We start from the raw sequence: 22,229 nt of genomic DNA on the forward strand, positions 1-22,229 counted from the left end.
ATTTACATAATAATTTTTTTTTTTTTTTTTGGGCGGGGGCGCTACTTCGCAGTTTTTCACTTATCGTGGCGGGCTCTGGTATTAACTGCGAAAAACGAGGGATCACTGTATCGTACTATATCGATATCAACAAACAAATCAAATTTTAGTCGTGTAGCACAGCAAAAATGAAGCAAACAAATTACATTTTAAGATCCTGTCTTTAGAAGACAATACGTGTATGTACGTTTATCCATCCATTAAAAAATAAAGAATAAAAACTTCCATGAACTAAGTAACAAAAAAATCTTAAACGATCAATAGATTAATGCTACACAGTGTAACATTGTAGAAGTAAAACGGAGGTACATAACACCACTTTTAGATGGTTTTAGTCACAAACAAACCCCAAAAAGATATTTCCAAGGTAGCAAATAATGCATTAAAAAAAAATCTAATACTGAAATGATTATCAGCAATCTAAATTCCACACGAATGATTATCAGCAATCTCAATTTCACACAAATCACTCAATCAACAAACAATAAAGTCTCAGTTGTGCTGTTGTTGTTTTCCATTGTGCTAATGGTTCATGAGGGCACTGATTTGATTGTTCTTCAGATAATATTAAGCGAGTCAAACAATCATGTCACCCCTGCTGTAGTCGCACAGCTTTCGCATACACTATGCATGTCATTGTAGTCCCATGGCTCAACTAAAAGCACATTTCAATCAAATTTACTATTGCTCCTTTTGTTGAACTGTTTGCTTTTACAGAAACCAGAAAGGCATAAACTTTTAGAACATCAGCCTTGAGGGGCCATCACCTGCCTACCCCCTACCTTCATTTCACTCAGATGAGCAAAGGCAACATCAAGTTGAAATGAGCACTACACATCATGGCACGCCACTTTCCTGTTGTGGTTTCTGCTTTCACCACCTGCAAGGCAGATGTGAAAGACTGTGGCACCGTGACCTCATTCTTACTGGTATAGACTTGCATTTTAGCTCACTTATGAACAATATGTAGACACTGGGATATTTTCTAAATAACAAATATATTAGCAATTTGTTTTGTGTGAACTTTAACTACTGTTTATTAACATTATGCAGTGGAAGGTCAGAGGCTGAATTTATTTAGGAAACTCGGAAAAATTTCTGAAACCGTATAATTTGGTCACAGTCCTATTAGTTATCTGCTAACATTCATTTGTTCAGATAAAATTGATTTCAACGTGACATTAACCAGATCCCTTGAGGTTGTCTTTTTGCGATTTGCAACACGTTTTTTCACACATTAAATTGTTTGAACTTTGTCATACAATGCTCACAGTGGTCATAATACTCTGCTACCTTGTCTAGCATAATACACAGTATAAGTAATGATGACGCTTCATGCAATTCGCGAGGCATACTTTAGGCTACTGCTTGACATTGTTGAAAAACCTGCGAATGTAATTTTCACCAAGAACAGTGTACAAAAATGTTTTACACATTTTTCTTTGACATTTCAATGACAAGTACAAAAAATAAAATAGAAATATCAAAAACCATGCAAAATTCTGAAACATCCCTATTGTGACAAGTGGCAATGAACAGAGCAAAGGGTCCATTGTTATCCTAATCATCTTTGTCTTTGTGTCAGATTGTACAGTGGGGAGAACAAGTATTTGATACACTGCCAATGGGTTTTCCCATTGACAGTGTATCAAATACTTGTTCTCCCCACTGTATATCCAACTGCAAGGCCAGAAAGACCATAAAGTGTTCAGCCAATTTGGCAGCGTTGACTATATCAAAACACATTTGTGTCTTTACCACCGCTGGCACAGAGCTCCCGAGGAACTAACCCAAACAAGCTGTGCTTCATTACGAGACTTTTCAATTCAGTGAATGTGAACAGTTCATTTTAACTTTATTAGCAGCACAAAGGTACCATTAATTAGTAGTGTCACTGCTGCTAACCAATTACAGCAGTTTTATTTAAAGCTCCCTTGAATTAACATCCATGCAATTACATGCCGATTCAGAACACAAATACCAGATACTTTATTTGGTACACCTGCACAAGCCAAATGAGAGTCATTAGAAGTCAAGCAAAGTTTATCTTTATAGCTAACTCATCAAGTTAGAAGTTTTGTCTCAAATTCAGTAGTCTGAATCTTTTAACTATGAGTCAGAGCTGAAATTAAAAACAGACAGATAGCGTCACTTTATTTACTTAATATTGTTTTTCTAACAAATATATACACTGGTATGAAAAAAGTATCTGAACCTTTTGGAACTTCTCACATTTCTACAAAATCACCATCAAATGTGATCTGATCGTTGTCAAACTCACACAGAGGAAAAAACTGTCTGCTTCAACTAACCGACCCATGATGCACATCTGACAATGCTTCTCATCAAGACATTTCTTACCAGGCGTGTGTTTTATAGTGGGCAGGGCAGCTTTAAACCACTCATCAGTGATTGGGCACACACCTGACTTAAAATGTTTGGTAAGAACTGGTTTCAATTGCTCTTAAGTCCCCTTAGGCAGAGGGTTCACTTACTTATTTTCCCCCTTCTGTCATTGTTTGCATCCCACCCTTATTAAGTTATGAAAACCTATAAATGTGTGGGGGATTTTAGTTTAAGCAGAAACTGCATTTTCATCTGTGTGATTTTGACAAAGATCAGATCACATTTGATGGTGATTTTATGCAGAAATGTGAGCAATTTCAAAAGGTTCAGATACTTTTCCATACCACTGTATGTTTATTGGCCAACATGAAGATGGCAAGTTCAAGTTTGGCATGGGAAAATAAAGGTTTGAAGGCACTTGCCCCCTGGCCATGCATTTATCCACAACTACCAATAGACAGTAGTCATCAAGTTGTGTCAGATAAGTGTTCTTTCTCCAAGCCAGACAGCCAACAGAATGGGAAAAATGATACAACAAGAAGATATTTCAGAGTTATGCCTGTATTTGGGAAACAGATGGCAAAGCAGTTGGTGGGAATTTCAGCAACACTTTAATAAATGTTGGATGGTGGGAGTTACACTGTTACCGACTTACTAGACAATGATTTCAAGAAGGCTTGACTGATCTGGCTCAAAAAAATTATCACGATCTTGTTTTTTTTTTTTCATATCGTCCGATTTCGTGTTAGTTTTACAGTACAATGTGATAAATGGCTTGAAAACCACCAACGTTTTTTTTCATGGGACTGTTCACCATCTCTGCCCTTTTTGATCAATTACTGTAAATATGTTACGGTTATTCACCGAAGTCAAACTCAAATTTATTCTTCTCAATCAGTGATCATGATCATATACAGTGTATCACAAAAGTGAGTACACCCCCGCATTTCTGTAGATATTTAAGTATATCTTTTCATGGGACAACACTGACAAAATGACACTTTGACACAATGAAAAGTAGTCTGTCTGCAGCTTATATATTAAGTTAATTTATTTTCCCCTCAAAATAACTAAAAATATAGCCATTAATATCTAAACCCCTGGCAACAAAAGTGAGTACAGCCCTATGAAAAAACGTACATCCCTAAATGTCCAATTTGAGTACTGCTTGTCATTTTTCCTCCAACATGTCATGTGACTCGTTACAGGAGTGCTGTCAGCACTGCTGCAGATTGAAGAGGTGGGGGGTCAGCCCGTTAGTGCTAAGACCATACGCCACACTCTACGTCAAATTGGTGTGCATGGCTGTCACCCAAGGAGGAAGCCTCTTCTGAAGACGGTACACAAGAAAGCCCGCAAACAGTTTGCTGAAGACTAGGGCTGCAGCTATCGAATATTTTAGTCATCGAGTAATCGACTGAAAATTCTATCAATTAATCGAGTAATCGGATAAAACATTGTTTTTTTTAGGTAAAGAGCAATTATAAATATACATGAGAAAAAAAGACATTTAATCCAATATTGAACCATTTTCAGTCAATCAATGTCTTTATTTTCGATGTACATTGTTGAAAACAGCCAACAATTGCATCTAAAATGTGACTAGAAAAAAAAATTCACTGCTTCCACTCAAAAAACTTATAGACCTTGTTAAAAAAAAAACATATTCCTTACCTAAAAATTTAATTACGCTTGGTAACACACTTCACTTGAAAGCTACAGTGCCTTGCAAAAGTATTCGGCCCCCTTGAACCTTGCAACCTTTCGCCACATTTCAGGCTTCAAACATAAAGATATAAAATTTTAATTTTTTGTCAAGAATCAACAACAAGTGGGACACAATTGTGAAGTAGAACAAAATTTATTGGATAATTTAAACTTTTTTAACAAATAAAAAACTGAAAAGTGGGGCGTGCAATATTATTCGGCCCCCTTGCGTTAATACTTTGTAGCGCCACCTTTTGCTCCAATTACAGCTGCAAGTCGCTTGGGGTATGTTTCTATCAGTTTTGCACATCGAGAGACTGACATTCTTGCCCATTCTTCCTTGCAAAACAGCTCAAGCTCAGTTAGGTTGGATGGAGAGTGTTTGTGAACAGCAGTCTTCAGCTCTTTCCACAGATTCTCGATTGGATTCAGGTCTGGACTTTGACTTGGCCATTCTAACACCTGGATATGTTTATTTTTGAACCATTCCATTGTAGATTTGGCTTTATGTTTTGGATCATTGTCCTGTTGGAAGATAAATCTCCGTCCCAGTTTCAGGTTTTGTGCAGATACCAACAGGTTTTCTTCCAGAATGTTCCTGTATTTGGCTGCATCCATCTTCCCGTCAATTTTAACCATCTTCCCTGTCCCTGCTGAAGAAAAGCAGGCCCAAACCATGATGCTGCCACCACCATGTTTGACAGTGGGGATGGTGTGTTCAGAGTGATGAGCTGTGTTGCTTTTACGCCAAACATATCGTTTTGCATTGTGGCCAAAAAGTTCAATTTTGGTTTCATCTGACCAGAGCACCTTCTTCCACATGTTTGGTGTGTCTCCCAGGTGGCTTGTGGCAAACTTTAAACGAGAATGTTTATGGATATCTTTGAGAAATGGCTTTCTTCTTGCCACTCTTCCATAAAGGCCAGATTTGTGCAGTGTACGACTGATTGTTGTCCTATGGAAAGACTCTCCCACCTCAGCTGTAGATCTCTGCAGTTCATCCAGAGTGATCATGTGCCTCTTGGCTGCATCTCTGATCAGTTTTCTCCTTGTTTGAGAAGAAAGTTTGGAAGGACGGCCGGGTCTTGGTAGATTTGCAGTGGTCTGATGCTCCTTCCATTTCAATATGATGGCTTGCACAGTGCTCCTTGAGTTGTTTAAAGCTTGGGAAATCTTTTTGTATCCAAATCCGGCTTTAAACTTCTCCACAACAGTATCTCAGACCTGCCTAGTGTGTTCCTTGGTTTTCATAATGCTCTCTGCACTTTAAACAGAACCCTGAGACTATCACAGAGCAGGTGCATTTATACGGAGACTTGATTACACACAGGTGGATTCTATTTATCATCATCGGTCATTTAGGACAACATTGGATCATTCAGAGATCCTCACTGAACGTCTGGAGTGAGTTTGCTGCACTGAAAGTCAAGGGGCCGAATAATATTGCACGCCCCACTTTTCAGTTTTTTATTTGTTAAAAAAGTTTAAATTATCCAATAAATGTTGTTCCACTTCACGATTGTGTCCCACTTGTTGTTGATTCTTGACAAAAAAATTAAATTTCATATCTTTATGTTTGAAGCCTGAAATGTGGCGAAAGGTTGCAAGATTCAAGGGGGCCGAATACTTTTGCAAGGCACTGTACGTGATTTTCCCATGTGTTTCAATTTAATTTCCATTTGTGTCAAGCTATTTTTAAGTTCTAGTTAAGTTTTAAGTTAGTCTAAACTATAAGTACTGATAGGATTTTGAGTTTTTGCAGTGTTCAAAATAAATGTATTATACCTGCTGTATTGGAGCACATTAGGGACCAGTGCTACTTGGTGTTTTATTCAGCAATGACGACTGAGCTAAAACTGACAGTTAGCTTTATTATGTTTTACTTTTACACCCTCATCACTCTACAGCGCTGTGTTTTTACAGATTAAATAAAGCCTGTATGTAAGACACGTTAGCCACGCATCGACAGTGGGCATAATCAATAGAAAACTAGCCCTCCGAAGGGCTAACGTTACGTGAGCGAGTGACAGTAACGTTATATTTATTAGCAATAAGAAGTCTACTGCTTAAAGATGGTGGCTGTTTACTAACACTGCCCAGACGCGGCCGAGTCTGTCATTTCACATCTAGTCCTAAATGCATCCGATATCTATGAGACGCATCGGACATTACCTGCTACTAGCATCATGCGGGCGTTGTTTTTAGCAACGTCGGAGTAGTTTGTAGCGGCTGTCAGCTGCGGTAAGTTTTTTTTTTTGTTTTTTGTTTTATTGCTTCTTCCTCTACACACGTGACGTCAGCGCGTTGTACCGCATTAAAAGTAGTCCGGGCAAAACGTGATGCTTAGAGCTGGCAAAATTAAACGATTCCTCGAGGTGAATAAAATTACTCGGATCAGTTTTTAAACTCGAGTTACTCGAGTTTTTCGAGTATTCGTTTCAGCTCTACTGAAGACATGTCAACAAAGCACATGGATTACTGGAACCATGTCCTATGGTCTGATGAGACAGGGTTTAGATATTAATGGCTATATTTTGAGTTATTTTGAGGGAAAAATAAATGAACTCTAATATATAAGCTGCACACAGACTACTTTTCATTTTGTCAAAGTGTCATTTTGTCAGTGTTGTCCCATGACAAGATATACTTAAATATCTGCAGAAATGCGAAGGGTGTACTCACTTTTGTGATACAAGAGATGTAACTGAAGTTACACATTTTACATTAGTGCGTTACAAAGTTATCTGGTGTTATTTTTCTTTGTGCAAATTGCTGGGGAGATTGGAGCACTGTTCTCATAAGGTGTGACTCGACTGTTCTCAGGATTCTCCATCTGTGCATCATGTTTGTCCTGTTAACTTGGGCACTCAATATTTTTACATTTGCTTATCAATCAAATACATTTGAAACCTGAGCCATTTTTTCAATTCATTATGTTTTTAGGTTCTCAAAGCCACGATTGCACCTTCTGTAAAAAAAGAACATTTAGAAAAGAAAAAAGGGGATTTCCAACTGGAGGAACTTTGGCTAACAACAAAGACTATTCTAAACATTTTATTACTAAAAAGAGGTCACAGCAAAGCCACGGAGAAAAGATTTGGAGGTTGAGCTAAATTAGTATATGTAATGTCAGCACACTTTACCGGACATCATTTAAGCAAGCATCAAAGACTGACAGTCTGTGCACCTGTGCATTTTGCTTTAGCATTATTTTTGTATTGCCTCTTCCAGATTCCAGTCAATTTTATGGAAAAGCAGTGTGAAGAAACCCATGCTTATGCGAGATCATCACCAATAGCCTTGTCAATGACTGAGCAGGTGAAACAATAATGATAATAAATACTTTCTGTACTTTTCCCCCTATTGCCTTTAGCTCTATCGGCCTCTTTTGCAGTCAGTAATGCGTAACTACTAACTACAAGTAAATTATCAAATTAACTAATACTTTTATGATCAATTAATCATCAAATTCAAATTGTGTAATCCATGATTTAATGAAAACATTTCCTTGTTCAATTGGAAGCACTGCGATTTAAACAATCCATGTCATCCTGTTCCCCGTGTTGACATCATGAGACCAAGACAACACTCAGTATTAACTGAACTAAGAGAGACTTACACACAGTAGAAAGGCGTTTAAGTGAATGTTTTTGGCAGACTATTACCGTGTATGTATAGCATAGTACACAATGTGGCTTACTTGATTACAAAAAGGTACAACATTTAACCCCACATGTTTACATTGTGCAGACTAGGGTTGTCAAAAGTACCAAAAAGTATCGAAATATCGGCAGTGAAATGTTGTATTTGGATATGGTATTTGATTGCAAAAGTATCAATACTTTTTTACAAATTTATGTGTGTTGCATTCAGGTCACCAGAAATGTGTTGTCATAATCTAAATTTGATTGTTTAAGTTAAGTTGAGTTAATTTTGGGCCACTTGTTAATTTTAGGGTACTAACAGGTCAGTTCCTGTTGATTTTGGGTCACTTCTGGTACATTTTGAGGCATGTCAGGTGTCACTTCCTGTACATTTTAGAGCCTTTCTTGTTGCTTTCAGGGCATTTCTGGGTCACTTGACTCACTTCCTGTTGATTTCGGGTCAGGTTCTGATCATTTGAGGGCAAAGTTTGTTTTTTTTTTTTTGGGATACTGACTACCAATAGAGAAACACAAGATTCCATTTTGTTGTATTTTTTTAATTCATGTAGTATCAAAAATGAGTAGAGTTGTTCCGATCATGTTTTTTTGCTCCCGATCCGATCCCGATCGTTTTAGTTTGAGTATCTGCCAATCCCGATATTTCCCTATCCGATTGCTTTTTTTTTTGCTCCCGATTCAATTCCAATCATTCCCGATAATTTCTCCCAATCATATACATTTTGGCAATGCATTAAGAAAAAAAATGAATAAAACTCGGACGAATATATAAATTCAACATACAGTACATAAGTACTGTATTTGTTTATTATGACAATAAATCCTCAAGATGGCATTTACATTATTAACATTCTTTCTGTGAGAGGGATCCACGGATAGAAAGACTTGTGACTTTGTATATTGTGACTAAATATTGCCATCTAGTGTATTTGTTGAGCTTTCAGTAAATGATACTGTAGCCATGCCCAAATGCATGATGGGAAGTGGAACCCTGACTGTGCGTAGTGCTACCAATTGATATATCTTCTCTGCGTTGGGAAATAACATAAGGTGTTAAGAAAAAGATCAATTGATACCTTGCTTCCCCACATTGCTTCCCATGATATTTCTAATCGTAGGGAGAGGGATTGTAAGGCTTTAGCCAATTAAAAAAAGGCTCCAAAGACTGCCAAAATTCACTCAACTCATTTTACGCTGCCTTTTATCTCTCTATATAGGTAAAACGGCGCCATTACAGATGGAGCGCGACAATGCGTGAGTGGGTCGTGCAGTGCATGCATTAATTGCATTAAATACGTTAACGTGATACATTTTTAAAAACATTAATTACCGCCGTTATTAGGATAAATATGATAACCCTACCTTAAGCCTAAACTAAAGACTCTGGATGAGTGTAACATATTATGTCTGTAACGTTAAATACAATTAGAAAACGATTTAATTAAAATATATATATATATATATATATATATATATATTAAAAAAAGGCATGGCCAATATTTTTTAGCCGATTCCAATACTTTGAAAATGCCGTGATCGGACGATCGGGACATCTCTAAAAATGAGTATTGAGTATTTTTATTCAGCACCGGTATCAAGTTGAAAATTTTAGTATCGTGACAACAGTAGTGCTAGCACTTGTACAACTCTACTTATATCACTTTTGCATTTAAGTACAAATTCATATAGAAAAAAAGGTATTGACACTTGCTATCCTTGTTCGGAAATATTGTATGGCAAATACTCTGCAAAAACCATATGAATTAACTTGGCATTTCTCAAGTGAGCAAAACATTCCATAAATAGGTGGAACTCACAATTGATAAGTTAAAGGAAGGTTTGAAACACTGGCAATAATGAACAAATAAAAAACCAAGAGGGAGTGTGAGTGTTAGTGGAGATAGGGTGAGCCAAGAAGACAGGAATGATGACAAAGTCATTTTCCTGGCATGCCTTCTCAACAGGAAGGAAGCAAGATGAGGAAAGTTGCTGTTTGACGATTGAAGGGAATTGTGGGAGGTGGAGAGAGGCAAGGAGAATAAACAGCCATCGCAAAGCAGGAGAGAATTCAGAGACATAGTTGGAAGAAAACATTGAATGTACAGCTGTAAGGATGAAACATTTTTCTCACTATGCCCGTTTAAGTTCATTATTTGCTTCACTTCTGTATTATGCATCATATTCTGTCATAACTTTGAAAACTAAAAAGCCAACGCCAACCTTTGCTGCCATTATTGTGCACAGCTATGCATGTGCCGGAGTGAGATTCTGACAATATGATAACCTTAAGCCAAAATATCACGGTTTCACGGTATAACGGTATTGCAATTACAGCTCTAAAATGTGTTACTATGAGATATCTGTGTTAAATAAATTTTTTTTTTTTTTTTTTTAAATTCCACGGAACAGGATTTTTATTTTTCAAAAATTATTAGCAAATTGGAGCATAATGTTAATTGGAGTATAATGTTAAGTTAAAATTAGGGCTGTCAAACGATTAAAATTTTTAATCGAGTTGATTACAGCTTAAAAATTAATTAATCGTAATTAATCGCAATTCAAACCATCTCTAAAATATGCCACATTTTTCTGTAAATTATTGTTGGAATGGAAAGATAAGACAAAACGGATATATACAGTTGTGGTCAAAAGTTTACATACACTTGTGAAGAATAATGTCATGGCTCTCTTGAGTTTCCAGTTATTTCTACAACTCTGGTTTTTCTCTGATAGAGTGATTGGAACAGATACTTCTTTGTCACAAAAAACATTCATGAAGTTTGGTTCTTTTATGACTTTATTATGTTTGAACAGAAAAAAAGTGATCAAATCTGCTGGGTCAAAAATATACATACAGCAGCGCTAATATTTGGTAACATGTCCCTTGGCGCTTTTGGTAGCCATCCACAAGCTTCTGGTTGAATCTTTGACCACTCCTCTTGACAGAATTGGTGCAGTTCAGTTAAATTTGATGGCTTTCTGACATGGATTTGTTTCTTCAGCATTGTCCACAAGTTCTCAATGGGGTTTAAGTCAGGACTTTGGGAAGGCAATTCAAAAACCTTAATTCTAGCCTGATCTAGCCATTCCATTACCACTTTTGATGTGTGTTTGGCGTCATTGTCCTGTTGGAACACCCAACTGCGCCCAAGACCCAATCTTCGGGCTGATGACGTTAGGTTATCTTGAAGAATTTGAAGGTAATCCTCCTTCTTCATGATCCCATTTACTCTCTGTAAAGCACCAGTTCCATTGGCAGCAAAACAGCCCTACAGCATGATACTACCACCACCGTGCTTGACGGTAGGCATGGTGTACTTGGGGTTAAAGGCCTCACTTTTTCTCCTCCAAACATATTGCTGGGCATTGCGGCCAAACAGGTCGATTTTTGTTTCGTCTGACCACAGAACTTTCCTCCAGAAGGTCTTATCTTTGTCCATGTGATCAGCAGCAAACTTCAGTCGAGCCTTAAGGTGCCGCTTTTGGAGCAAGGGCTTCCTTCTTGCACGGCAGCCTCTCAGTCCATGGAGATGCAAAACACGCTTGACTGTGGACACTGACACCTGTGTTCCAGCAGCTTCTAATTCTTGGCAGATCTGCTTTTTGGTGATTCTCGGTTGAATCTTCACCCTCCTGACCAATTTTCTTTCAGCAGCAGGTGATAGCTTGCGTTTTCTTCCTGATCGTGGCAGTGACAAAACAGTGCCATGCACTTTATACTTACAAACAATTGTTTGCACTGTTGCTCTTGGGACCTGCAGCTGCTTTAAAATGGCTCCAAGTGACTTTCCTGACTTGTTCAAGTCAATGATTCGCTTTTTCAGATCCATGTATGCATATTTTTGACCCAGCAGATTTGATCATTTTTTCTGTTAATCCATAATAAAGTCATAAAAGAACCAAACTTCATGAATGTTTTTGTGACAAAGAAGTATCTGTTCCAATCACTCTATCGGAGAAAAATCTGAGTTGTAGAAATAACTGGAAACTCAAGAGAGCCATGACATTATGTTCTTCACAAGTGTATGTAAACTTTTGACCACAACTGTACATTCAACATACGGTACATAAGTACTGTATATGTTTATTATAACAATAAATCAACAAGATGGCATTATTATTAACATTCTCTTAAAGTGATCCATGGATAGAAAGACTTGAAGTTCTTAAAAGATAAATGTTGGTACAAGTGAAATTTTATATTAAAACCCCTCTTAATGTTTTCGTTTTATTAAAATTTGTAAAATTTTCAATCAAAAAATAAACTAGTAGCTCGCCATTGTTAATGTCAATAATTACACCATGCTCACTCATGGTACTAACCCATAAAATCAGTTGGACCCAAGCGCCAGCAGAGGGCGCCAAACACCAAAAAACAAATAACAAGCAGGCATTACACTGTACTGTCATTTTAATCTGTTTGAGCGGAACATGTGCGTTAATTGCGTCAAATATTTTAACGTGATTAATTTGAAAAATTAATTACTGCCTGTTAACGCGATAATTTTGACAGCCCTAGTTAAAATAAATTAAGAACATGAACTAACTGAAATATTCTAAATAAAATTGAAATATATGCAGTCCTTTAGGTGAGCCTAAACCCACAGCTCAACATTATTAGCTCAATTATTTTCCATAAAAAGCACAACACTGACAGTTGCCAGAGAAAAAACACGTTTTACCGCCGCTAGACACACTAAACATGCTGGAGTTAACTCTCGTAGCTGGTGGGAAACGTTCATGATCGTGTTTACGAACCTTTAATTTTGTATAAATGCGAAATCATATTGGTGGTATTGCCTCCTCGGCAGCCACCCTCCGCAAACATGTTTTACATGTCGGTTGGCCCTCCTCTAAGCCGCGGCCGTCTGTAACTTTTCTGTAGCTTAAGTATTCCCACACCAGCGATTTCATTTTCTATGATGGGGGGAAATGTTCAGGAGTTTCACCTCCTCCAGCCATCGTGTAGCACAGCTGACTCACTGACACTGAGCAACAACCGATGGGGGAGGGTTGAGCCCTGCAGCTGCAAGCCAGGGATTTCTCCCTGCATTTTTGGGACATCAATAGCTAATACCGTATGGACGGTATGACGGAAAATATTTGCGGTTTTGAAACAATGACATTTTCATACCACGGTATACCTTGAAACCGGTAATCGGCACATGTCTATTAGAGGAGTTCCAAAAAAATCCATTATTACATGCATCGCGTTTCGACACGTGACGATTCGATTACGATTCATAAAGGCTAAAAAACGATGATTTTCCCTCATAACTTTATGACAGCCGCTCGTAGCGAAACGAAATTCAAGACCCGTCTGCCGCCCAGACACCTTTAACGGGCGCACACACGTTATAATGGATGCTGCCTGTAAGTGAGTGACAGATTCACTCTTTTTCCAAAAGACTGGAAAATAAGTTTGTGTAGTAGACCGGCAGGCACAGAAGCGTGCCGGTGTTGTGCCGAAAAATAGCCGCCCCGCGTGAAATGTCCCCCCTGACAGGAACGCTTATTTATAACGCTTTATTGAGCGTTTATTTTATTTATTTGTTTATTTATTTTACTATTGAGCACCCACACATTACTCGTACAGCTTTTTCTTACCAATCGATGGACATGGAAACGATTTTCTTGTACCGTGAATATATGTATTATTTTACTCTGCTTGAACTAATAAATGTCATAACTGTGTGATTGTCATTGAGATATGGTCGTGAAAACCCGTAGGCTAATACATTTCTGTTCAAAGATGGGTTATGTGGCCCAGTCCACGATTTGTTACTAAAATAAAGTACTAGTATTTTGTCTAATTTATTTATTTAAAACTGATTTTACAGTCGTAAATCCATTGCTGTAATGCGTCCATGAAAACATTTGATGTTTTCACCTCAATAAAGCGTTATAAATGAGCGTTCCCGTCAGGGGGGACATTTCACGCGGGGCAGCTATTTTTCGGCACAACACCGGGTCGCGCTTCTGTGCGCACGAGATTTTTTTTGAGCGAGAGGGGAAGAGAGATAGTTCGTTGTCCAGCTTTAGTTTAAACTCATTTCAATTGAAAAATGTCCTGAGTGTGTTGTTAAGACCCATGTGCATCTATAAGAGGTGAGACTAGTACACAAACACTCTTGTACTGTTTAGCCTTTATTGTTGTTGTTTTTGAGGTGTTGTTAGCGCCGAGCGCTAAGCTAATTAGCTAATTCGCTAACGTGTATTTCATATGCAGAACGTATAAAACCATGATTAAGTACAGCGGTAACACTACATACATGCGAAATAGTACAGAAATCTGTGAAAACAAAGTATATTGGTTAAAATAAGGCTTATTTCTAAAGACACTTTTTTCCAGAAAATATGGAATTCATTCCACCTGTGTAAATTTTATTGTATTGTTGAGTAAAATAAGTACTCCCTTTAAAATGGTTAATGTTTTTGCACTTTCTTGAAAAAAAAATAAAATAAAAAAGCAGCTAAAGGGCAGCTTTTTGTTGTATGGGCATGTTTCCATCGTTCATGAAATTTGTTTGTCGACTTTATTAATTAGTGATGTACGATGCATCGATAATCGTGATAACAGTGATCATCCTCAATACCGTGATTATCATTCATGAATCGAATCGTAGCACCCTGAATCGTAATCAAATTGAATCGTGGGGTACCTAAGATGGCTCACCCTAATGTCTATGCATAGCTTTTGCCTCACTACCCTGCTAAGAAATTCAACATATACTCATTTTTTGCACCAGCAAAACCAGTACCAAAACTTGACAAATCAACAAGATTCTGCTGGCTTGTTTTGGTACAGTGTTTTCCTAGTACAGAAACCAGCATATAGTGTACTGGACTTCTTAGCAAGGTAGTGGCATGTGGCTATCCAACTAGAATGCAAAAAGTCACTCATGAATGTGTATTTTATATAGGGCTGCAGCTATCGATTGTTTGAGAAATGGATTAATCTGTCATTTACTTATTTAGAATAATCGAGGGATTAATCTGTCATTAGTTCGAATAATCGAGTAATCGGATTAGGAACCTTTAATATGTTGCAGAATAAAGTTTAGGAAATGTAAAACAAAGGCTTGCTAAGATTGCACTTTCAAAAGAGCATTAAATGCAAATACAAAATGAAATTGCATAAAATAAAATATTCAGAATTGCACTTTCATTTCACAAGAGCAATAAATGCGTTTATGAAAATACCCAAGTTTAAACTAAAACGGTTAAAAAAAAAAAAAAAAAAGGAGTAAATGAGGTTCAAAGTACAACAAAAGAACATACAACAATTCGCTAACTTGCATAGCAAAATTCCGCTAGCTTAAAGGCTATAAAATGCTAACTTTTTGAACAATTCTCTTAACAAACCGTTCCAACACATATTCCCACAAAAAAACTGCTAAATATACCTCCAAACTAAATTACGAAAGTATCAGCAATTACATAAGCGCAAACAAAAACTTACAACCTTATGCTGGTCTTAACAGGAAGCAGCTGGATCCAGCCAGTTAGATGAGTGATGTCATATTCACTGTTGCCACTAGAGAGCAGTGTATCCATCCAAATCAATAAAACTAAGTGCAAACACCTTCAAAACAAACCATTACAATGCCACATTAATTTTAAAAATCCTCAAAGCAGAAAAATTTGATTCAAAGCTTTTTTCAAATCAAATTACTCGATTTAATCAATTAATCATTGCCACAATAATTTTATGTCATACATTAGTAGAAAAAGAAAATCATTCTTCTTGGGCTCTGAATTGTTACTTGTGATGAGGGCTGCAGCTATCGATTATTTTAGTAGTCGAATAATCTATCAACTAGTTAGTTGGAATAATCAAGTAATCGGACTGGGAACATTTTATGCGTTGCAGAATAAATTTTACGAAATGTAAAACAAAGGCTTGCTAAGATTGTGAATACAAAATAAAAAGAAAATTCCCTATTGTTTCTTCAAACTGCAGAATTGCACTTTCATTTAAAAATGAATTTAAAAAATAAATAATTGGCTAACTTGCATAGCAAAGGTCCGCTAGCTTAAATGCTATAAAATGCTAACTTTTTTGTTTTCACAATGCTCTTAACAAACCGTTCAAACACATATTCCCCCCCCAAAAAACAGCGAACTATATGTAAGCCAAACTCCGAATGCATATAAAAACATATTTGCTCAAACGAAAACTTGCCTTATGTCGGTCTTAACAGGGAACAGCTGGATTGAGCCATGTTAAATGATTTATGTCGTATTCACTGTTACCACTGTAGTGTATTCATCCAAATATAAAAAATAAAAAAACCAGGGCTGTCAAACGATTAGAATTTTTAATCGAGTTTATCACAGTTTAAACATTAACTAATCGTAATTAATCGCAATTAAAACCATCTCTAAAATATGCATATTTTTCTGTAAATTATTGTTGGAATGGAAAGATAAGACAAGACGGACATAAACATTCAACATACTGTACATAAGTACTGTATTTGTTTATTATAACAATAAATCCACAAGATTGCATTAACATTATTAACACTCTTTCTGTCAAAGGGATCCACGGATAGAAAGGCTTGTAGTTCTTAAAAGATAAATTTGAGTACAAATTATTGTATTTTATATTAAAACCCCTCTTAATGTTTTCGTTTTAATAAAATTTGTATAATTTTCAAACAAAAAATAAACTAATAGCTCGCCATTGTTGACGTCGCCGAGCGGGACATCACATGGGCTCCCTGCCGTTCTTCCACAGTGTCTTTAACTACGTAAGGTAGTGACTGAAATACACCACAAGGTGTCAATGGCGAGTTTTAAATTAATTAGAGATCTAGCCAAGGCAAAGTCTGATTAAGTTTTATGTGTATTTTGCATAGCTATTTTGATTGGGAATGCCAGTTCTCTTTGCATTGAGCACTTTTCTTTTTGTGAACATTATTTTTTGAGGGATAGGAATATGATTTTTGTTGTGCTTTCACTAAATTATACTGCAGCGACTTAACTGTTCCGCCCAAATGCATGAAGTGAATTTGGGCAACCATGACTGTCAGTGGTGGCTGCAAATGGTATACAGTATGTTCTGTGTTGTGTTCAATTAAGCGTGTTAAGAAAACCATCGTCTCCTGTCATTCATCACCACGTCGTTCGCCCTAATATTTATATATGTTGTGAAAGAGTTGCCAAAGCTTAAGCCAATAAAAGGCATGGTCCAATGAATGCCTGTGTCCACTCGCATTTCTCTGCCTTTTCGCTCTCAATGTGCTAAAACGGCGTCATTGTAAAATGTTTGACGCATGAATGGGTCATTCCGTGCATGCGTTAATTGCGTCAAATATTTTAACGTGAATCTTTTTTTTTTTAAATTATTACCGCACGTTAACGCGATAAATTTGACAGCACAAAAAAAATTACATGCAAACACTTTCAAAACAAACCATTACAACGCCACTCTAACGAAGCTAATACTCGAAGCAGCAAAATTTGATTCGAAGCTTTTTTCTAATCGAGATAATCGATTAATCGTTGCAACACTACTTGTGATGTCAACCTACTGTCCACTGCCATTATCACATGTTGAGCTTTCAACTTACAAATTCATGGAACATTAAATGCAAAAGAAGAACTTTACTGATCCCATTCAGCGTTGACCTCCATCAATTGAATAGAGCGTTATGTCACCATGCAAAGGTGGAAATAGCCTCCACGGTCGACCATTTTGATTGATGAGGCATTTATTGAATATCAGTGTGCTTCAAGCAGACCAACAATCAGCAGCATTGCTCAGCAATTGGATACAAATTGTTCTACATGTACAAATGATCTGTCCAACACAAAACATGCACACTTAACAAGATGCAATGACACGCAAGCCTCTTTCAAATAAATCATCTCTCAGCAGGAGATTCATGCTCCCCAAGGGAAAGGATGGACGTACACACAGGAAAGCGGAGGAGTGGCTGCGGCAAGCATCCCAATGTTCTTTGCAAACAGAACAATTGGTTCTATCGGATGGTCACTCTTCAAAATGTTTCCTGTTTCAAACGGTGGAACGTTTCGTTTGGAAACGGTCACATTAAAAGCAATTAACAGCAACGCGGGTCTGTTTAAAACGTATGTTAGTGATGAAGTTAGTGCATGCCGCTAATATCAGGTCTAAAAGACTAAATCGAATCAGATAGCAGTGTTTTTACTGCTGTCTAAACTTTTTTCCACGCAGTTTAGTCTCGAGGAAATGCAAACAAATTGAACAGCCCATACGGAGCCCATACGTAGAGAACCGCATACGTTCAAGACAAAATATTACGACCACAAAAATGCTTGGATTTTTAAGATAAGATACGTGTCAACGTGAACTCACCGTTTCATTCACAGCACCTTCTCATTGCCACCTTTTCCCTTCGTTCGCGGTGTCGCAAAAGAACAAATTCAAAGCTTCGACAGTCGGTTGCGGGTGTTCCTTGAGAAAAAAAAGACTTTACTTTATATAAGTATGTCGAATCATTTGAAAAATAATAATAAACTCCGTGTTGAGTCTGCTTCTGGCCGTGCACTGACTGCGCCTGCCGCCTCTGGTTTGTTCAAATCAGAAGTTCATCCAAAGTTGCAGCGATTCGCTCCGCCCCTCGCCATCGATGAGGTCACCAGCCTCTCCGGCCACACGCGAACTCTCGCGAGGATAAGCAGGATATCCTGATGGATACCCTGCAGTCTCGCGATATTTCGGAATGCATGCTACGGAGGCAGAGCATGTTGCCTTGGCAACACACAATGTCTTTAAAACAATTGGAGAGTGGGGCAATTTTTAGTTGAATAAACTTTAAGAACGTAAGCGGAGTTTGACTTTTGGGCAGGGAGGGCACAACATGTTGAAAATTCACTTACAAGAATATTTATAATAATAAGTTGACAATGAGCGTTTTTTTGTTTCCCATCATTCTTGAGGGGAATTCTAAATCAGGCTGCTTAGGCAATACTTTTCGCCAAGATCATCATCCATTGAATATGGTACGCCCGCCGGTGCTGTGCCAATGTAGTTACTCCAGTCAAAAATTGTATCCCATCGGCAGAGCTATATGGAGTTAGACTTGTGTCTTTATTATTCAGTCAAAAAAAGTTGCTTCAATGAATATATATATTTTCAACCCAAAAAAAGTTGCTTCAATAAAAAAAAAAATGTTTGAATGCAAAAATGAATTTGAAACAAAAAAAAATTCATATAAAAGCTATTTTTCTTTGCTTTTTTTTTTTTGATCGTGGCTTGGACATTTTTGTCTTTATTATTCAATCAAAAAATAAGTTGCTTCAAAAAATCAATCAAAAAAAGAAAAATTTCAATCATGGAAAAAGTTTTTGAATGCGAAAAAATATTTGAGATTGAAAAACACAATTTGAACCTTTAGTTTTTGGTTGAAAAAAAGTTTTCTTTGATTGAAGCAATCCTTTTTCTGTTTGGGCCATATTATGAGTAGGACATTTGTGTCTAAATCATTTAACCCCCAAAAAAGTTGCTTCAATCAAAAACAAAATATTTTCAATCAAAGAAAAAAATCATTTATAAAATTGCCCTCCCCTATTTTGGGGGGTTTTGGGGGGGAAATTATATGCAAAGAAAATGACCGTCTAAGTTGCTGGTCACATGATCTGTTCAAAAAATAATTTTGACCCATTATAAAAATATATTTTTTTTGTTCATTTAATTTTTGTTGCAGTTTTATTGCTATACAACTTTTATATATATAAAGCAAAGTCCACTACTTGCAATTACATGCACTTTTCGGCCACCAGCAAAAAGTTTACATGCAGGTTATGCTTTTATGTCGTCCCTACCAATATTGAGACCAAACCTACGCCCTTGTAACTGGGGCTTTTACATCAAACTTTTGTGCACAGCATTCATTGAAGGTTATGGTGCAGGGTGAATGTCGGACTATGTGAAACCTACCATAGGTTGTGGTAAATGACAGAACAGTAAGTGGCCCAGTGCATTTTCCCTTGTTCAGATGTGAAGTAGATTACAGCTCGTCAATATGGATTTGTCACCTCTATAACCTTGGAAAGCCTTGGTTTTACTTTCAGTGAAGAAAGGACGACAAGCTGTGGAAAGAAAAGGATCATAGGTTCAGCCAATTATAAAAGCACGGCAGGATCTCGGGGAGTTCAGACTCCTTCGTGAGAAATATCTATTCGGGCATGGCTTCAAAGTGAATTTCTTAAAGTGTCCCCATTCCTTTTTACCGTGGCCAAAACACCACCAAAATGTCTAGGTTTTTTTTCCCCTCTTAAATCACTCCTCCACAATCTCTTATGTTGTTTTCAGGCATCGTTTAGATTGGAAAAAGGAGTTACATACCGATCAAAATCGTTCTTTTGTTGAAATGTTGGTTCTTATTAGTTTTTATGCCTACTCTGCAGACCACCAACAAGAACAATTAACAAGAAGAACAATTAGCCCAGTGCACCACGTATACTAGGATTATATCGTGCTGGACAAATAGCATGATAAAACCCCTATATTGACACATTGTGTATAGAAGTCAATAGTAAAACAAATAAGTCAATATAAAGAAAAAAAAATCCTAAAATCAAACCTGATATGGCTAGGGATACTGAATATGCACTTAAATTTCAATACCGTAATAGTTTGTAACACAGTATTTTCTATATTCTGGTTCAGATGAGGTTTTTTAATGATTGCCGTATATAGTTAGATCTGTGTGTGTAGTTCCACCTACATTCTTAATGGTACAAAAAGGTTCATATAACAAAATATAATAAAGACTAGGGATGTGACAAAATATCGAAATGGTGATATATCGTGATACTTTGCATCCCAAAAGATTATTGATATGCTCCTGCCAAGAATCGAGATGTCGTTTTAAAAAGGTGTCAATGTCTAAAAAAAATAAAATAAAAAGGAACCAACAAGTTGCTACCAAAATCTTCTCCCATAATACCCAGATAGCAGACCGACATTGAACAAACGTTGATTTTCCATCAAAATCATCAGTATGGTTGACAACTAAATTTTCGACGTCAAGTGACGTTGAAACAACGTTGTTCTATAGTATGTCAGCCGATGGTTGGGTTAACATTGTTTTATATAGTTGATGAACTAATGTTTACAAATACACTCAAAAAAATGAATCCAGTAGGTTGTAAAGTTTACTAAAAGACAATGTGCATTTTCAGCAAGAACACATCATGTTTCCAAGGTGAGCATGATTAAATCATGCAGTAATCATGCAAACATAGATGGTTGGGATTTTTGACCACTTACCATTACAGCCCATTGACATTGAAGTGGCGTCTAAGTAAGTCAATACCACTGACAGCTATGTACGTCCATGCCATTGACTATCATGAATGTCGCTACTATTGATGCCAATGTACTGGATTCCATTTAGGCATATATAAATTGATGCCGTTGCCATTTTCGTTAAAATTAGGGCTGTCAAACGATTAAAATTTTTAATCGAGTTAATCACAGCTTAGAAATTAATTCATCGTAATTAATCGCAATTCAAACCATCTCTAAAATATGCCATATTTTTCTGTAAATTATTGTTGGAATGGAAAGATAAGACAAGACGGATATATACATTCAACATACTGTACATAAGTACTGTATTTGTTTATTATAACAATAAAGCTACAAGATGGCATTAACATTATTAACATTATTTCTGTGAAATGGATCCACGGATAGATTCTTAAAGGATAAATGTGAGTTTGTATATTGTGACTAAATATTGCCATCTAGTGTATTTGTTGAGCTTTCAGTAAATGATCATGTACTGACAAAACTGTTCTGCCCAAATGCATGATGGGAAGTGGGTAACCATGACTGTGTGTAGTGGCTGCAAATACGATATCATCTCTGTGTTGTGTACAATGCAGGGTGTTAAGAAAAAGATCAACTCCTGTCATTCTTCCCCACGTTGCTCGCCTCAGTAGTTATAGTTTTTGTGGAAGACATGTCAAAGTTTTAGGCAATTAAAAGCATGGTCCAAATGAATGCCTGTATCCACTCCACTCACTTGTCACTGCCTCTTAGCTCTGTATATGCGTAGAACGGCGCCATTGTAGTCTGTTTGCGGCAATGCGTGAGTGGGTCGTTCCGTGCATGCGTTAAATATTTTAACGTGATCAATTTAAAAAATTAATTACCGCCCGTTAACGCGATAAATTTGACAGCCCCAGTTGTGCCTTATGTTGGCTCAACAAGTGTTCTTTATGTTAAAAGAACACAATTGCTAAATACTGAAGGAAAGCAATTTAATCAGGTGCAAATTATGTATTTCTTTAATGTCGGTTAACCATGTATTTTGGGGTGAACATGAGTGCCTTATGTTGGCTCAACAAGTGTGCGTTATGTTCGCGCAACATGAGTGCCTAATGTTGGCTAGACATGTGTGCTTTATGTTAAAAGGACACAATTGCTAAATGCTGAAGGAAAGCAATATTATCAGGTGCAAATTCTTTCCATAA

At 37.0% G+C, this 22,229-nt stretch overlaps 1 protein-coding gene across 2 annotated transcripts in view; it reads right to left on the reverse strand.

Moving 5' to 3' along the window:
- sipa1l1 (signal-induced proliferation-associated 1 like 1) overlaps nt 1–18,329 on the reverse strand; it is a 141,167-nt gene extending 122,838 nt beyond the window's left edge. For both annotated transcript variants that reach the window (XM_057822123.1, XM_057822121.1), the window contains exon 1: nt 18,100–18,329. The gene's annotated coding sequence lies outside the window, so the exon portion shown is untranslated. The remainder of the gene's footprint in view (nt 1–18,099) is intronic.
- Nucleotides 18,330–22,229: the final 3,900 nt, after the last annotated feature.

Source organism: Corythoichthys intestinalis, chromosome 19 (assembly GCF_030265065.1).
Source record: "Corythoichthys intestinalis isolate RoL2023-P3 chromosome 19, ASM3026506v1, whole genome shotgun sequence".
Classification (NCBI taxonomy): Eukaryota; Metazoa; Chordata; class Actinopteri; order Syngnathiformes; family Syngnathidae; genus Corythoichthys; species Corythoichthys intestinalis.